This window comes from Saimiri boliviensis, chromosome 5, assembly GCF_048565385.1.
Source record: "Saimiri boliviensis isolate mSaiBol1 chromosome 5, mSaiBol1.pri, whole genome shotgun sequence".
NCBI lineage: Eukaryota > Metazoa > Chordata > Mammalia > Primates > Cebidae > Saimiri > Saimiri boliviensis.
This window is the reverse complement of record NC_133453.1, coordinates 142912675-142926592: the sequence shown is the minus strand read 5'-3', so window position 1 is coordinate 142926592 and position 13918 is coordinate 142912675. Positions and strand designations below refer to the sequence as shown.

Genomic DNA, 13918 nt, shown 5'->3' with positions numbered 1-13918 from the left:
GATACTTGGCTTCCGCAATACCAAATCTGTATTAGGGTTATTCAGAGACAGAACCAATAAGATATGTGTGTGTGTGTGTGTGTGTGTGTGTATATATATATATATATATATATATATATATATGAGAAGGAATTTATTAGGGGAATCGGCTCATGTAGGAGAAGTCCCATGACAGCCTGTCTGCAAGCTGGAACCCTGGGATGTCTACAGCGTGTTTCAGTCCCAGTCTGAAGGCCTCAGAACTAAGGATGCCAATGATGCAACTCAGTCTGAGATCAAAAGCCTCAGGACCAGGGGGCTGCTGGTGTAAATCCTGGAGCCCAAAGGATGGCAAGCCTGTAGTTTTAATGCCTAAGGTAGTAGGAGAAATGTCTGTCCCTTCTCTGAGAGACAGACCAGTTCGCCTTCAGTAATTGTTCTCTCTTGGCCCCTGGCTTACTAAATGGTGTCCACCAATATTGAGGGCAGATTTTCCCTACCTAGTCCACTCAGACTCATGTGCTAGTCTCCTCTGGAAACTCTCTCACAGACACATTCAAAATAATGCTTTACCAAGTCTCTAGGTATTTCTTACTCCAGTCAAGTCGATATCTAAAATTAAGTCTATGAGTCCACTTCTTGTCAACCTGGCACTCATATGCATCTCCTTAAACCAGGTGTCCCCAAACTTTTTACACAAAGGGCCAGTTCACTGTCCCTCAGACCGTTGGAGGGCCGCCACATATTGTGCTTCTCTCACTGACCAACAGTGAAAGAGGTGCCCCTTCCTGAAGTGTGGCGGGGGGCCAGATAAATGGCCTCAGGGGACTGCATGTGGTCCGCGGGCTATAGTTTGGGGACACCTGCCTTAAACCATACTTAATTTCAAAATAAAGACAGTAACAAGATAATGGTTCCACCTAGCATGTTACAACTATCCGGGTACGACCAAAATGTACCAAAACTCCTTCCCTAGAATTTGGCTTTCAGTATTTCAACATTCAGGATTTTGATCTTTCACAATTGTGACTTTTGGAATTTTATATGTTAGGAGTTCTGATTTTTAGGAAACTTGATTTTTTTTTTTTTTTTTTTTTTTTTGAGAAGAGTCCCACTCTGTCACCCAGGCTGCAGTGCAATGGCATAATCACAGCTCTCTTCAACCTCTGACTCCCGGGTTCAAGTGATTCTCTTGCCTCAGCCTCCCAAGGCAAGCTGGGATTACAGGCGATCACCACCACAGCTAGCTATTTTTTTTTTTTTTGTATTTTTAGTAGAGATGGGGTTTTGCCATGTTGGCCAGGCTGGTCTCAAACTCCTGACCTCAGGTGATCTGCCTCCTTGGCCTCCCAAAGTGCTGGGATTACAGGCGTGAGTCACTGTGCCCGGCCAGGAAATTCAATTTTTCAAGACTTCAAGATTTGGGGATCTAACATTCAGGATTATATCTTTCAGGATTATGATCAACACTGCAACCAAATTGACCTAATTTGACATATAAGAACACTACAGGCCGGGCGCGGTGGCTCAAGCCTGTAATCCCAGCACTTTGGGAGGCCGAGGCGGGTGGATCACGAGGTCAAGAGATCGAGACCATCCTGGTCAGCATGGTGAAACCCCGTCTCTACTAAAAATACAAAAATTAGCTGGGCGTGGTGGCACATGCCTGTAATCCCAGCTACACAGGAGGCTGAGGCAGGAGAATTGCCTGAACCCAGGAGGCGGAGGTTGCAGTGAGCCGAGATCACGCCATTGCACTCCAGCCTGGGTAACAAGAGTGAAACTCCGTCTCAAAAAAAAAAAAAAAAAAGAACACTACAGCAGAATACACACATTCTTTTCAAGTACACATGGTATATTCTCCAGGACAGAACATATGCTGGACGTCTTATGATACAAAGTATGTTCTCTGACCAAAAGGAATTAAATTAGAAATCAACAACAGAAAGAAATCTGGGAAATCCCCAAATACTAGGAAATCAAACAACATCCTTCTAAATAACCCATAATAATAAAAGAAATCAGAAGGAAACTAGGACAATATTTTGCCAAATAGAAACAACCAACACATCAAAACTCATAGAATGCAGCCAAGGAAATGATTAGCGGGAGATTTAAAGCTTCAAATGCCTATATTAGAAAAGAAATTTCTCCACCTTTAGAAAACAGAAAAAGAAGCAAAAACTAAAATTAAAATAAGCAGAAAAAAAATTATAGTAGATATCAATGAACTGGAAATCAGAAAAGCAACAGAAAAAAATATCAATGAAAACCAGTTAGTTCTTTAAGTAGAACAAAATTGACAAATCTTTAGCTAGACTAACCAAAGCAAATAAACACATACATAGAAAAAGAAAACTGACTTGAATTACCAAAACTGGAAAGGATGAAATATCACTATTAACTTTACAGAAATTAAAAAGATTAAAAAGGACATACTAATATGAACACATTTATTTCAACCAATTAGCAATTTAGCTAAACATATTTTTAAAAAGATAAAAATTATCAAAATCAAGAAGTCATTAAAAATCTAAATAGGTGTATCACAAGTTAACAAATTGAATTAGTGGCTGGGCGCAATGGCTCATGCCTGTAATCCCAGCACTTTGTGAGGCCGAGACAGGTGGATCACTTGGGGTCAGGAGTTTGAGGCCTGCTGGTCAACATAGTGAAATCCCATCTCTACTAAAAATACAAAAACTAGCCGGGCATGGTGGTGCACTCCTGTAATCCCAGCTACTTGGGAGGCTGAGGCAGGAGAATTGCTTCAGCCAGGGAGGTGGAGGTTGCAGTGAGCCCAGATCACACCACTGCACTCCAGCCTAGGCAATAGAGCAAGACTGTCTCAAAAAAAAAAAAATTTTGAATTGAATTAGTAATTTTAAATTTTTTAATTCTCCCGTAAGAAAAATGACCAGGTCCAGATGGCTTTTCTATTCTATCAAATATTTCAATTCTATTATATACTTAAGCAAGAAATAATATCAATTGTTCACAAACTGTCTTAGAAAATAGGAGGAAAAACTTTCCAACTCATTCTATGAGCTAAAATGATACTAAAAACCATAAAATACTGATACTAAAACCATAAAAAACATTGTAAATCTACAGACCAATATCGCTCCTGAACCTAAGTACAAAAATTCTTAACAAAATATTAGCAAACGAAAGCTAGCAACACTTAAAATGATTATTTATCATGAACAAGTGTGTCTGATGCTAAAAATGTGAGGTTGGTTAAACATCTGAAAAATCAACTTAATATACATGGTCATAGAAGAGAACAAAAACCACATAATCATCTCAATAGATGCAGAAAAAGCATTTAAAAAAATCTAAAAGCCACTCACAATAACTACTCTCAACAAACTAAAAACAAAAGGTAACTCCGCCAACAAGGGGCATCTACAAAACACCTCGAGCTCAGAACATATGGTACACTAGGTTAATGGTGACAGGCTGAGTGCTTTTCGCCCTTAAATCAGAAACAAAGCAAGGAGGCTGTCTGTCTCCACTGCTACCCAACAATGTAGTAGGGATTCTAGCAAAGGCCGGAAGACAAAAACTGAATAAACAAAAAGCATCAAGAACTGAAGAGAAGAAGTTAAACTTTATTTGCAGATGACATGATCCTTAGTAGAAAACACCAATTAGGCTATCCACAAAAACTATTAGAACTAATAAGTTTTAAAGGGTTGCCAGATACAAGATCAGTATTAGAAAATCAATTGTATTTCTACATATCAGGAAAAAAATAATTCCAAAATTAAATTAAGAAAATAATTCCATTCATACCACCACCAAAAAAATGATATACTTGGTAATAAACTGAACAAAAGTAGTATAAAACTTATATGCTGCAAACTACAAAATACTGCTGAGAGAAGTTAAAGAAGATCTAAATAAATGGAAAGATATTTCATGTTTATAGATCTGAAGACAACACTGGTGAGATGACATCCTCCCCAAACTGATGTGCAGATTCAACACAATCCCTATCAAAATCCCAGGAGGGTTTTTCTGGTAGAAATTGATAGGCTGATCTTAAATTTTATATTTAAAAGGCAAAGGACCTAGAACAATCAAAACAATTTTGAAAAAGAACAATAAATGCCCTTCAGCAGGTGAATGGACAAATATTGGTTATGTGCATACAATGATATACTACTTAAAGGAATAAATTATGGATACAAATAACATGATTGAATATCAAATCCATTATGTGAAGGAAGGAAGCTAGACTCAGATGGTAAATACCAGTGGTCCCCTTTGGCACCAGGGCCTTGTTTCATGGAAGACAATTTTTCCATCGACTGGTGGTGGTGGGGGAGGTTTCAGGATGAAACTGTTCCACCTCAGATCATCAGGCATTAGCTGGATTCTCATAAGAAGCATGCAGTCTAGATCCGTGGCATGTGCAGTTCACAAGAAGGTTTGAGCTCGTATGAGAATCTAACGCTGCCACTGATTGGAAAGGAGGTGGAGCTCAGGTGGTAGTGCTCACTCACCAGCCTGCTGCTCATCTCCTGCTGTGAAGCCCAGTTCCTAATAGGCCATGGACTGGTACCAGTCCATAGCCTGGGTTGGGGACCCCCGGTATATACAATATGATACCATTTATATGATAGTCTGGGAAAGGCAAAATTATAGAACTGTAACTGCACCAGACCTATCTAGTTCAACTTTAAGTAACAAAGTTGTGAGTTGTTTTTCAATTGCCATGGAACCCCAGGTTGAAGGGGTAACCAGAACATGCCCAGATGAACCAAGCATGCAACAATGGGTGGAACCTAATGGTGCAGACTGAAGAACAGGAACTGAATTAAGTGTATATACCACATGGCAGGATCCAGTCACATCAAACCCCAGCATCACCTTACTGTAAATCCAATCAGATCACTCCTCATTATCTTCTGACTACAAAACCTGCCTCAACCACCAGCTTGGGAAGACAGATTTGAGCCCAAAAATTGACAATTCATAAGTTTTACATTTCATGCCATTCTGAGTAGCATGATGAAATCTCGTGATGTGAATCATCCCTTCATCCATTGTATCCACACTGTCTACCCTCCTTGCCCATTAATCACTTAGTCATTTAGGTTAACTGATCAAGAAAACATAGTGTTTATAAGGTTCAGTACTATTTGAGGTTTTAGGTACCCACTGGGGTCTTGGAACATACCCCCACAGACAAAAGGGGACTAACTGTACAAATAAAGACAAAATTTCAATGTCAAATTTCATTCAGTGTACAGTAAGTCTTCCTTTTTAAAACCACTTTATTTCTCTTGACTGAGCTGTGAAATGTACATACTCTGGTACGTACAAATAGATTCAAACCATAATCCTGTTACTTACTGGCTAAGCAACGATGGGCTATTTACTCAACTATTTAGATCATCAATTCCCTGTTTAAAAAAAAAAAAAAAGAGGAACACCTAACTCAGGAGGTTAATAATCATTGAAATATCCCATACAATAATACATAATAGAAAAGTCAGTATTTGTTTCTAATTTTCAGTTCATCATACTAAAAAATATTCTAAATGTAAAATCAATATAAATACTTCTGTAATTGATGTAGTTATTATGAAAATAACTGCAAATGCAAATATGTTTAACTCTAATATGGAGAAAAGGGCTCTTTATTGGAAGATAGATGACTTTCAGAAACTGGGAAGCACTACCTTCCTTGGACGAACAAAAAAATTAAAAGCAATTCAGATTCATTTGAAATAGCAGTTCATTTTTAAGGCTAAGAACAGCATTCAGGATGTCACATACCCTTAAGTTAAATGCTATTATCAAACAACGTAACCTGTTAGACATTCCTTGTTACAACTGGGATCAAATCCTAGATATACTCTAAAGTCATTTTTTAAAAAGCAGAATTCATATCTTCTTAAGAAGTTTAACCTGATTCTCTGATATAAGAATTAAGTACTTTAACACTGAATTATTGTACTTGTATTTTTAAATCCAGACTGGTCACTGCAAATAAGCAGCCTATCTAGAAAGAACCTGGTCTCTACATGTGGGCTGAATCATGCTCACAGACCACGGAGCCAAAATCAGATTGTGGTAAATTATGCTTAATAATACAAATAAACTTTGATACTTCTGAGATGTTTCTGAGTGTACTTTTTTTTTAAAGGTAGGAAAGAGAATCTAGAAAAGCAGTAAAAAAAAAATACTGGCAGTCATCATGGACCAGACATTGTGAGAAATTACTAGATAATAGAAAAGAACAGAAATTAAATAAAATACATAAATACCACAGAAAAATGAGCAGCATCAACAAAGCGGTCAAAGCCTCCATTAGCCACTGTCCACCCAAGCTAACTCGGTAGCTTGCTTCTTTTTACAAAGTTGAATAATAACTTAGCTATTTATTTGGCTCTTGCTTGCTTTGCCTCAGGACACGACCTTTTTAAAGGGCAGGGACTGTCTTGCCCAACTTTGCAATAACATGCCTTAGCTTTGTGCCTGGAACACAGGAGGCACCATTATCTCTTTGCTGAAAGAATAAACTAGAATGTGATTAACATACTGTAAAATGTTATCTGGACCTTAATAGAGGTCTGAAGATAACTTTCCAGGTAAGAAAAGTTTACCTTGTAAAACCTTTAAATCTTTTTTTTTAATTTAAAAAAGCAAAGAATACAGCCTTAATTTATTGATATTTTATGAACGAGGTAATGACCAAATCTAAGAACACCACTGTAACCTACAAAGGTAGGCGAGTGCCCCACAAGAGGCCACAATCCAAAATACATACGGGATCTTGTTACTCTCTCCACCTCCACTGTTGACACCAAGTTCACCCTATTACCATCTCTTGAGTGAACTCATCCAACAACCCTCCCCTGGTCTTCTTGCTTTTATTCTCACCCCCTCCCGTCGGTTTTCTTCACAGAAGCCAAAGTGATATTAACATGTAAGTCAGATCATGGTCCTTCTCTGCCCCAAACTCTGCGCTAGCTTTCCACTACACATCAATAAAATCTCTAACACCATCTTACTAGTAACATCGTACCAGATCAGCCCTGGCCCACCTCTCTCCCCTACCTCACTATAATCTAATTACCTTGTCCTCTGGCCCAATAAAAAGTCAAGTTATCTCTTCCCTCAGAGCCTTTGAATCTGTTATGACTGTCAGGAATGCTCTTTCCCAACTCTTCAAACTGTAGACTCTTTCTTGTCTTTCAGAATGTCACTATCACATTTTCACAGGGGCCTTCCCTGACTTTAAGCATATTCTCTATTTCTCAACTGTAGCATCCTATTTATTGCCCTCCCTGCATTTACTTATTTAATTACTTACTCATTTATTTACATGTCAAACGACAGTGTGTTACCTTCCACTAGAAAATAAATTTCAAAACAACAGAGACTTTGACTTTATTTGCTGCTATATTCCCTATATTCCTAGCACCTAGCAGAGTCCAGCACATGGTAGGTGCACAGTAAATATTTTTTGACTTAATTAATGTATTCCTTAAACTGCCTCACTTGTTCAGTGACCGCAGACCAGACTTGCAGCTGCATACAAACCTCACACTTCTGATTCAGATTTGTTGCTTAGCAAAATTACAACAGTTGTAGACTTTTGAGGAAACTCACAAATCCTTGGGGGTGGGGGAGTGAAATCCAAGACTGTCAGAGGTTTGCTGCACATTTAACATAATTTAAGTTTTCCTTAATGTCTTATCATTATCTCTGTGAATGCAAGTGATGGGAGTATTCTCTAAGACATTACTGACAGAAGACCAGCTGCCCACAGCTAAATAGCCCCAGTCTGTTATGCATTTTCAAATCTGCATGTGTGATCTGCTATATAGCTGACACAGTTTTACAGAAATAAATATAACGTGCATAACTTAGAGTTGACTATAAAATAACTTAACTGAATTTTCAGCAGGCATGTCAGAAGTCATGTAAGCAAATAAATATTGCTCTTCAAGATTGTAAGTCAGCAAAACCAATCCAATGATATGTGTTCATTAATATTTTTGAAATTTCTGTTTTGAAATTCCCTTAAGATATTGATATAAATATTTTTCATGGATTCTAGGAATCAAATCCATCCCCAAAACAATAAGGATATGACACCACCAATTATATTGAGAAGAACATGCCTGAAACTCTGAAGGCAAGTCCAAAACAAGTATTTTTTTTAATGTTTAAACAACACTGGGATCCACCTGAACATATTCAACAACAGCACAGAGGCATGCTTATAAGAATGACGTTCTTTTGTTTTTGGAATTATTTAGAAACTTGATTAGATCTTATTTAAACTTAAAATCACAAAGTCTTGTTGGAATAAATAGATCTACAAGATTAATCTGAAGGAATTAACAATGATCTGACTTTATAAATTTGGAATCTGGGTATATTCGTTTAACCTATTATACCATTTTCACATTTGGGAAGGTACAACCAGATCCACACAGTTTGGCAAAACCAAATCTATGCCTTCCCTGGTCTGTTTAATGAGCCAGAAATAGTTTGATTTGGGTTCACATATGATCCATTAAGTCTGAGGGAGTGACTGCTGGCAGGGCTCAAACAGCACCAGCAGATTTCTCCTATGCTTTCTTTTTGGACACAGAGTCTCCCTCTGTTGCCTAGGCCAGAGTGCAGTGGCATGATCTTGGCTCACTGCAACCTCCACCTCATGGATTCCAGTGATTCTTCTGCCTCAGCCTCCCAAGTAGCTGGTGGGACTGCAGGAACACTACCATGCCCAGCTAACACTGGTATTTTTAGTAGAGATGGGGTATCACCATGTTGGCCAGGATGATCTCGATCTCTTGACCTCGTGATCCTCCCATCTTGGCCTCCCAAAGTGCTGGGCTTACAGGTGTGAGCCACAGCGCCCGGCCTCTCATGCTCTTATCACACTCCATTATAGCTGCATGCTTACTAGCATGTGTTCCCTCCTATAATTCCAAGTACATAACATGCTTCAAAGGCACCAGGAGTTGACCAGGTGTTGGGAGACTTGCTTTGGAACCTATCCAGCAGTTATTTTGGTTTTAAAGAGTAATGGTCTACAAATTTAAATATGAAGTCATGATTAACACTTTTATAACCCTTAGTAATACATTACTTACGGTCTGCCTGTAAAGGACACAACTGTCCATATTATAAAGGGCTTGCTATATATTCATAACTTTTGAACGTGTGGCAGGTTATATTTAGTAACAAATGACCACAATTTAAAGTTAACAATACCAGGAAGCACACTGAGAAAATCTATTAATTATGCATTTGCCTAATATAAGCAATATATGAGAAGAACTTAAAGTTAGAAAAACTAAATTAGCAATTAAAAAGCCCTCTTAACAGAATATCTATTGTATTTATAAAAAATAATTGGTCAGGTGCCATGGCTTACTCCTTTAATCCCAACACTCTAGGAGGCTAAGGCAGGCGAATCACAAGGTCAGGAGTTCCAGACCAGCCTGCCCAACATGGTAAAACCCTGCCTGTACTAAAAATACAAAAATTAGATGGGTGTGGTGGCGGGTACCTGTAATCCCAGCTACTTGAGAGGCTGAGGCAGGAGAACTGTTTGAACCCAGGAGGTGGAGGCTGCAGTGAATCAAGATCACGCTACTGCACTCCAGCCTGGATAACAGACCAAGGCTTTGTCTCGGGGTGGGGGGGGGGGGGGAACAACTGATAATTAAATATTACTTGGGAGCTTTAAAATAAAATGCTCCCAGCCAGGCACAGTGGCTCACACCTGTAATCCCAGTACTTTGGGAGGCTGAGGCAGGCGATCACCTGAGGTTAGGAGTTCAAGACCAGACTGGCCAACATGGTGAAACCCTGTCTCCACTAAAAAATACAAAAAAAAATTAGCCAGGCATGGTGGGGGGACCTGTAGTCCCAGCTACTTGGGATGCTGGGATGGAGAATCACTTGAACCCAGGAGGCAGGGGTTGCAGTGAGCCAAGATCATGCCACTGTACTCCAGGCTGGCTCTGTCTCAAATCAATCAATCAATCAATAAAATGCTCCCAAACATATGACATTTGAGAAATATAGGAAAAACGAATTTGATTCAAATATTTATGTCTAAGTGTCAAGCTTGCCAATTAATTCCCAGTAGAAATTTTTAAATGTTAAAGACAGTACTGAAAAAAAAAAATCACATTGTTTTGACATTTTACCTGGTGCTTTGTGTGTGACTAAATTATGGACTAGAATTTCATTCAGCATTCTTCCAAATAAGTTATTTCCCAGGTGTTCACTGGGTACCTAAGCAGCTAGTCATTAAAGTATTCTTGCTAAGTTACAATTATGACCAACTGCTAGAGAGAAATAGCATTTATCTCTTTTTCAGATACACTGTCTTTGATTTTTAAAAACATTTATTCTAAAACTTAGCATCTTTGTTATCACTTTGTGTCTGTACATGGATTTCTATTTGGAAAAATCCTTTATTGTCCTCATTCTTCAAGATTCATGGAGATCACATAGGCAGATTTTTATTTTATGTTTTATTTTAAGGACGGACAATTTTACAGACTTCTTCTAGGTAGGTTTTTTTCTCTTTACTGAGTTAGCACAATGGGGTTTTTAGGCTTTGACCTGAATGAGGCCACTAGGTGTCTATTGTTGGTATAAAACTATTATAATCATTGCCTCAAGAAATACCACAGCATCATAGTCCAGAATAAAAATTTATTTTTTAACTTTATTACTTTTCACAGAATAAGTAAAAGCAATCTCTATTTTACTCACTAGAAAGAATGACATAATGATGACTGCTTTCATCTCACTTTCTAAATTCAAAACAAGAAGAAATTTTAAAGGAAAACATTTTAGTGTACATATATTTCAAATTATCAAACGGATTCATTCCAGTTAATTTATTTGAAATTCCCATAAAAAAACTGCCAGGTAAAATAGAAAGTCATTGATGACCTCCACTGAGAGAACACTTAGAAATCACTGGAAAAACACACTATGCACAACACATAAATTAGGTTAAAAAAAAAAAACACCTCTCCATTAATTAAAAGAATTACATATAAAATTCAGTATATAATTCTGATTTTTAAATATTAATATATAGCCTTTTTAAGAAACAATAAGAAACTCACATCATAATTTACATGATTTTGGAAATAGATGCTCAGTGCTGCAAAGAAAAATTAGCACTGAGACAAAGGATATTTCAGCAACACAATTTTTACTTCCTGGACTGCAGGATGGGTACTCTCACTAGCCATCTTGCCACTAGAGTGCAATGAACAAAGAAAAACACACAAATTTATCCCTTACTCATTTGGGGTCCTCCTTACTGCTATGTCTGATCTCCATTGGCTGGAGCCAGACCTCACAATCTAAACTGAAACCCAAATGGCTAACAATTTAAAACTTTTCTGAACAGGTAAAAGCAATGGAGAGCTGGGACATGCCTGTGAGCACATCAAGCACAGATATCCTGGTTAAAGTACAAGGATACAGAGTGTACTATGTGCCTGTAAGCATGGCATGTCTAACTGCTACACAGAATAGGGATTAACAACGTTATTAACTCACTGATTCTTTAAACAAGAAAAGACACTTTAAAAAGGAACTTTTCTACTTCTCACACATGGAAAAGTTGCATTAGAGATTTCTGAATATGCATGTATTCGTTATTAATCTTAATATAAAAGCAAAGTCTCTACATTTACTGCTCTTGTTTAGAGTTCTGAGATAACCACTTACAGAGTGAAAAAATGATTCAAAAATGATTAATATCAAGGGTAGAAATGAAATGTGGCACATAAAGATGTTACCTTTTCATTTCAAAATTTCCTATGCTGTTTAAATTTTTATTTCTATGCCCATGTACTACTTCTATAATAAAAATTAATTATTTAATGGTGCCTCCTCACACACTTTGGGATTCCTTAGAACAAGAAATACAGCAATTCTAAACACCTGTAATATTTTTATTTCTTAGTTGTATTTACTTTAGCTAAGAATTATCACACCGAAATCTGTGATTAAAATTCTAAAAATCTGGGTTACCTATTGATATTCTGATTCACTGAAATACAATGCAACAGAACACAAAAATTTAATAAATGTGTATATATAATGCTTTTTTGCAAATCTATATTGCTGAGGGTCTCACAAGTTCTGTCATAAAAAAATTTTAAATCTCATATTTCACAGTTTCTGTCAAATACAAGTATTATAAAGTTACATGATGGTTCTAGTGAGAACACACAAAAACATATTTTCTTTGGATTTCTATTTATTTCCCAATCTTTCCAAAAATACTACAAAGAGGACTACTGCTTTGCTGCGAGCCAGTCAACACATACCAGAATCCAAAATCTTTTATTGTGCTCTATAAATCTTTTGCTGTATACTGCATTAACAAAGTTTTAAATGCTCCTCAGTAACAGGAAGTAACAGAACAGTGGAAAAGAACAATAAAACTTGTATGTTTATAGAGAACAGCAAACAGTTCAATGGTGCAGAGATGACGTGTGTTTTATAAGTTGGTTTTTTTTTTTTTTTTTTTTTTTTTTCAGAAATGCTTTAGTTGCAAATAAAATTTCCAGGAATATTAACATTTTCCAAATTAATTTTATGTTCTATTCTCCTATTTGAACTGGCAGGTTAGCAAATACAGAAATTATTTCAAACAACACCCCAAAAAGCAACTTTTAAAAAAAGAACTAAAAGAGAGCTGACATTTAATTTTTAAATTAACTTTAAGAAAAACCAAATGTCTGTAATAATATTTACTACTGACCTTATGGAACACACATCTCAAGTAGTGGTTAGTCCAACTGTGTTCACAGGAACACCCGTTAGGAGCAATGTTCCAATGGTCTAGTAAGTTTAGGAAAAACAATGTGCTATAGTGTTTATCACAATACACATCAGCATATCACAGAACATTATTGAGTCAGGAAACTCACTTAATTGTGATTCACCAGCAGGTTGCCATCCATTTGGCCACCACACACTTTTTCACAGAACATGTAAAGAAACTTTAGAAATGGTTGGTCATCGACATTTTAAGGCACATTTTCCCTAGGTGCTCCATCAGAAAGGCATAAACATTTTTAATAGTTCTAATCTTCTTTTTCCTTTTATATAGGATAAAAAGAAATTATTTTGGACTCTCCTCAAGGGAAAAGAAATTAAAATGGGATACTAAATCCTAATCTAATACTTGTGATCACTGGAATACTTGTGTACATGCAACATTTATGAAGCTCTGATTATTATAACTTTAGACTCTCAGCTTTAAAAAAACTTTCCCTAACCAAAGATTTACATTTGTCTTTGACTATATGAATCTGCAAGAATGACATAAATTCGATTGTCCTGCATGAGCCACACATCAAAAAAACGCAATACCAGAAAGATTTCTAAATGTATGCTTGTAATAAGAATAATTAGCTAAAATGACAAGTTAAAGGCTACTTTTTCCACTAGAGAGACTGATGATCAAACATCTTATAGAGATACTTAAAACCCAGGTTAGATGAAGGGGTAAGAAGGTTTTCATACACTTTAAATCAGTTTACATACCTGGACGAATACCATCTTGGTAAACAAAAGAACATAAAAACATATTCTCAATGTTTTTGCCAATAACTGTGAACATGGGAACTTATACAATAACTTTAGAAGAAGTGCCACAGAATTAGAGATGATAGAAGTGTTATAAATTTATAACAAAAATATGGATTCCACAGCTCTATTTGCTCCTTATATTTTTTAAAAATTTATTTATTTAGAGACAAGCTCTCACTCTGTCACTCAGGCTGCAGTGCAGTAGTGTGATCACAACTCAATCTCCCAGGTTTAAGTGATCCTCCCACCTCAGCCTCCCAAGCAGCTGAGACTATAGACATGTGTCCCCATTCCTGGCTAGTTTTTTGTAGACACAGGGTTTCAT

At 36.9% G+C, this 13918-nt stretch overlaps 1 protein-coding gene across 8 annotated transcripts in view; it reads right to left on the bottom strand.

Moving 5' to 3' along the window:
* LRRC28 (leucine rich repeat containing 28) overlaps positions 1-13918 on the bottom strand; it is a 133938-nt gene that overhangs the window by 66149 nt on the left and 53871 nt on the right. The window contains exon 1 of one of the 8 annotated variants that reach the window (XM_039480058.2): positions 6261-12618. The exons of the other annotated variants lie outside the window; for them this stretch is intronic. The gene's annotated coding sequence lies outside the window, so the exon portion shown is untranslated. Of the gene's footprint in view, positions 1-6260; positions 12619-13918 lie in introns of those variants that run through there. 8 annotated transcript variants of the gene reach the window in all.